Source organism: Balaenoptera borealis, assembly GCF_965194805.1.
Source record: "Balaenoptera borealis genome assembly, chromosome: 2".
Taxonomy (NCBI): Eukaryota; Metazoa; Chordata; class Mammalia; order Artiodactyla; family Balaenopteridae; genus Balaenoptera; species Balaenoptera borealis.
The window spans coordinates 3,264,150-3,270,006 of record NC_138867.1 but is presented as its reverse complement, the minus strand read 5'-3'; positions in this window follow the sequence as shown (position 1 = coordinate 3,270,006).

Below are 5,857 nucleotides of genomic sequence, written 5' to 3'. Positions count from 1 at the left end.
TGAAATTCCATATGAAATTTAAGAATAGATTTTTCTCATTCTACAAAAACTTTGTTGAGACTTTGATAGGAATTTTACTGACTTTGAAGATCACTTTGGTTAGTATTGACATCTTAATATTAAGTCTTCTAATCCATGAAAAAGGCCTGTCTTTCCATTTATACCTTTAGTTTCTTTCAGGAATGTTTTGTAGTTTTCAATGTACAAGTATTTTGCCTGCTTGGTTAGATTTATTCCTAAGTATTTTATTCCCTTGGATACTATTGTGAATAGAATTTAAAAAAATTTCCTTTTTGATTGTTCATTGTCAGTGTATAGAAATGCAACTGATCTTTGTGTGTTGATTTTACATTCTGCAGTTTCACTGGATTCATTTATTGGTCTGACAGGTTTTTTTTTTTTTTTCATGGAATCTTTTGAGTTTTCTCCATATAAGATCATGATATCTGTGAGCAAGTCTGTTCTTAGAGCTATGCACAACTATACTTATTGAAAGTAATCACCAGCATGTTTTAAAAGAAGTAAAAGAGCACAGACACCCCCTTGCTCCTGGTGGGAGATAATTCACCATCTCAGAGATCCCCCTCCATATTTATCCATAACAGGTCATTTTCAAACAATTTTACGGGTTAATTTACAGGTTCATTTCATTCATGGCTTGGATTTATGTGTTTGTTTTTCTAATAACCACAGCAAAAAGATCACCACACATAAACCTATTTTAAGCCACTTTAAATACTGAGTGATCCTCCTCAGCTTTACTTTCCAGAGCCAGGGGCCATCAGCTCTGCGAGCTCACAGCCCCCACTTTGCTGACCCAGTTGGAATTATTTTTATTGACTCTGTCTGCTCTCTCCTCTCCCTCTTGGCAATGACGACGAACTTTGTGCAGCCGACAATGGCTTCTGTATTCACAGCTCCCCTCGGAGACAGGGGCTGTTACATCAAAGGTCTGCAGTGAGCTGCCCTTCCTATAATATTTCAATTTAGACACTGCCTCACTGCAGTGGCGTCACATCTCATTTACGCCGTGGCCTTTGTAGGAGACAGGGATCATTACAGAGCGGACACTGAGAAAAAACATATTACAGCCTGGCCAGGTAGCGGAAGGGAAGGAGACGGATGCAACACAGAGGAGCAGCGAGGGGAAGGGAGGGTCTCCCTGGGAAATGGAAGGGCCTTAGGTGGACAGGACCCCCGGCCCTCCAGGTTGTCAGCCTGGAGTCAAATGATGTTGCCGCTGATTCCTCCGGCTGTACCATGTTGCCCGAAGATGCTGTTTCTCTACTTTTCTCTGGTTGTCGCAGTAAAGGCAATTCCCCTGTGCTTCCAGGGCTGAGATTATCCTCTTTTATATAGATTTTCCCTTTTCCTTTCTTATTTTTAGTCCTTTGTGCCCGCACGGAATGGATCTCAGCGTGTATTATGTGGACTACACTTTCCCAGGCCCTGCCTTTAATTTGCATTCATTGGTTTGGACAGACCATCCAGCAAGGAAATAGAAATAATCTTTTGTTTGTTTGTTTGATTTGCTCTCCAGCCTCTGCAATTCACATTCTAATAATTTCATTTTAAAAGGAACAACTGTCAGGAAGGCTTGCTCTATTTACTATTAAAACGGGAAGAAGAAATATTGAATCTCAAGCAGAACAAGCCTCGTTCCTTTCTTCCTTTTTCTTCCTTTCTCTCTTTTATTCCCTCTTCTTCCCCTCCCCACCATCATTACCCTAAATAATGTATGCAGAAATGTCACCAGGGTGCAGCACAGCCCCTTTAGGAAAGGTCCAGAAACATGTTCTGCAGGACCCTGGGCTGGTTTGCCTTCAGATGTCGATAGCCATGTACAGACACAGGAAGGTACCGCCGGGTGTCTGGGTGGATGCATTGATGGATGTGTGAGTTTATTTCTGTAAAAGTGTCAGTGGTGAGGGTGGAAGAAGTCACGTGACCTCGCCCTTCCAGCCAAAGCACCACTGAAACTACCCAGGGACAAACCTGGTCTCACGCTACATCACATTTTTTAGCCCATTTGCTGATCACATTTCTCAACTTTCCAAGTATTGCAGGCAATTCTCAGGCCCCCAAATGCTGTGGGTCACGGCACTAGTGGCTGCAAAGAGGGGCCATTCAGCCCCGTGCCCAGGAGCCGGGCTTTCTCACGGAGACAGGGCTGGAATTCACCTCATCCATCTGCCGCTCTGAGCACGTGAAGGACTTGCCCAGCTGTCCACACATCAGGGTTCTCATGGGCACCAGGAAGGCCCTTCTCCCAGCCCATGATAAGTACTGATAAACACTGAGGGTTTTTTTAACCATATTTTTTAATGAAGTATAGTTGATTTACAGTGTTATGTTAATTACTGCTGTACAGCAAAGATACTCTGTTATACATATATATATATACACACACACACACATATACACACATTCTTTTTCGTATTCTTTTCCATTAAGGTTTATCACAGGATACTGAATAGAGTTCCCTGTGCTCTACAGTAGGACCTTGTTGTTTATCCATCCTATATATAATAGTTTGCATCTGCTAATCCCAAACTCCCACTCCATCCCTCCCTCACCCCCATCCCCCTTGGCCACCACAAATCTGTTTTGTATGTCTGTGATTCTGTTTCTGTTTCACAGATAGGTTCATTTGTGTCATATTTTAGATTCCACATATAAGTGATATCATATGGTACATATATACAATGGAATACTACTCAGCCATAAAAAAAGAATGAAATAATGCCATTTGCAGCCACATGGATGCAACTGGAGATTATCATACTATGTGAAGTAAGTCAGAAAGAGAAAGACAAATATCATATAACACTGAGTTGTTTTGAATCACTTGTTTCCTTTAAAGGGTACCTAGTGAGCTCCATGTGGTTTGTTGTAGTTTGGATTGATGGAGCTGCTGGAGAAATCTGGAAACACACTTATTTATTCTGTAGCACACGCATGCTGGGCTCTGTCCACACCATCACACGTGTGATCCATTGCCTGTCTGCGGCCTGATCCCTTGCCCAACCCTCTGGCTGAAGGCTGACCCTGCCATATTCCTGAGGAGCCCCAGATGTCAAGGAGAGAGAGGCTTGCTTCAGCTACACCCCCTCGTCCCAGCTCTCTCCCCCTCCATCTCCTGTGTCTTCAGCCCCCTTTCTCTGACAATATCAGGAGAAACCCCATAGCAATTCAAGGCAGTCACTGGGCTCACGAACTAGCTCTTCCCTGTGTCTGGGGAGCCTGTGTTTCCCTAGCTGCCCTTCCCTGAGCCTCCTTCTCCCCCTCCTCCACCTGAGGCATCCTTCCCATCTCCCCCTCCATCCAACCTCCCTCCAGAGAGAAGGGACATCAACACTGTCCTCTAGGAAGAAGGGGATTTGGGCTTTTCTGTGTTTGATGTGCAGAGCACACATCAAGATATTTTAGTTTTAGGGAACCTGAAGTCTCTTTACCAAAAGCATCCCCTCTGTGTGTCTCTGCCTCTCTCTCTGGCCTGCGTCTTGGGAGGACTGTTGTAGGTGTGAGGCCCATGCTGCAGCCCTACAGGCAATCTTGTGTTAGATTCATGCGGTTGCTCAGGGGAAAACATTTCATTCAGCAGAATCACCAGTGGGCACAACGACTCTACTTGTTGTGGACGTGACTTCTGGCCACACCAACCTTAGCAATCAGAGATGGACGTCAGGCCAGTGCATCAGACAATTCCTGCCAAAACAAATACTCCCATTCATTACTTGAAAGTTTTGATTATTTTCTTGACCAGCGGTAGGTTATTATCTTCAAGTGTCTGTGTTCATGCCCCCCTGAAAGCATGTGCCTGATGCCACGGCCACTTCCTCTGCAACGGTGTGGTTCAAGGACAGAGGCCAGGCATCCACCCATGGGTTCTCACATGACTCCTCCTTGTGCGGACCCTTAAACCATTCTAGTTTTGTCATCCCTGTGCTGAGGAGGCAGCTCTGCTCACCCTGCACAATCAGCGCTGCGGTCTTTGTCCTCAGACTAAAACCTCAGGAGGGGATACGTCCTCTCCTCACATGCGGTTTTGCCTGGCAAGTATCAGGAGGGGCCCCGCTGGCATTCTTTGTCTTGACCGCTGCCCTTCTGGAAGCGCCAGCCTCACACCTGGAGGCCATGCACGCTTCCATTCCACCTCCCACCAATGCAGGCACATTTGGGGTCGAGAAGGTGCCCCATGGGTTGTGCTTCACCCAGGATGATGTTGGGCTGTGGTCTTGGATGCTCTGGCCCTGACGATGGCCCCAGAGCAAATCCCATTACTGAGAAGCCAGGTAGTGGTGGCCTCTTTTGATGAGCTCAGAATACAAGTTCAAGAAAAGAATCAGGCCACAGAGAGAACACTGACCTGGGGCTGGGGAGGCCTGGGTTCCAGGCTGATGACTGTTTTTAGTCATCATATCCTCACAAGTCACTTAATCTCTCTGGGCCTCGCTTACTTGTTAATGGTAAAGGGTTGGGTGGAATTATCTTTCTTGCCCTCAGCAGATCAGAAACGTGTGGTTCTCACCTAAGCCTCTGGGTCAACACTCAGAGGACCCATGGCCTCAGTCTCCACATCATCATGTCCTGGGGGGTGTGTGCTGGTCTCCCTGGGCTGCCTTAACAAAGTGTCACAAACCACGGGGCCTAAACAACAGGCATTTATTGTCTCTCAGTCTGGAGGCGGGATGCTCGGGACCCAGGTGTGGACAGGGCCACGCTCCCTTTGAAAGCAGAGGGGTGGGATCTGCTCCAGGCCACACTCCAAGCTTCTGGAAGGTCCTTGGCGACGGCTGCGGAACTCCAATCTCTACCGGGTCTTTTCTCTGTGTGTGTCTGTGTCCAAATTTCTCCTTTTCATGACACCAGTCCTATTGGATGAGGGACTCTGCTCCACTACGACCTCTCCTCACCTAGTTATATCTGCAATGACCCTATTTCCAAACAAGGTGACATTCTGAGGTCCAGGGGGGCGGGGGTTGAGGACTTCACATATGACCTTCTTGGGAGGGGAGTGACACAATTCAGCCCATATCTGTGAGTCTGGCACGAGAATGCGTCAAGGCGAGGGGGACAGCGGGGGCAAATACACCCCTTTAGTAAGCACAGCGCCAGGCCCCACGTGGTGGCCTGGGCGTGGCCAGTGATAAAGAGCTCAGGTGCAGGTCCGGGGCTCTGCGGAACCGGAATCACCTCTGCCTCTGTCACCCGTGCCAGGCTGGGAGGGTGACACCACCCCTTCCCCCACTGCTCCTCTGGCCAGAGCCCATCAGAGGAGAGAAGGCGGCCCGGGGCGAGGACAGGGTCGGGCCGGAAGCAGGAGAAGACAAGAGAGGACTGAGATGCATGCTCACTGGCTGAGGCTGCCACCCGCTCCGGAGCGCAGAACCCCCTGGCTGCCCGCTGTTGGAACCTTGAGCTGGAGTCTGGTGGAGCCTGGAGAGCGGGGAAGGTGTGCGGGGAGTGCGCTCCAGGCCTCGGCGAGAGAGAGTCCCCGGGAGCAGGGCGCCACCTCCAGGGCCCACATCCCAGGGCGCATCTGACCAGCATCCCAGGCCGGCCCTGCCCTGATGTCCTGGGAGTGACGTGGGGAGATGACCGAGGCTCCGTCTCAAGTCCCTACACTAAAGAGCAGCCCCCGTGGGAAGAAGCTACCGGAAGTTTTCATTTGCTTGTTCCTCAGACGCACAGTTCGCTGCTGCTCCAAACGCCACTCTCGCTGAATCCAAGCTGCCCACCCCTCCCCCTCCCCTCCCCCTCCCCTCCCCCTCCCCCTCCCCTCCCCCTCCCCCTCCCCCTCCCCCTCCCCCTCCCCCCTCCGCCCCCCTCCTCTCCCCACCCCCCCACCCCGAGA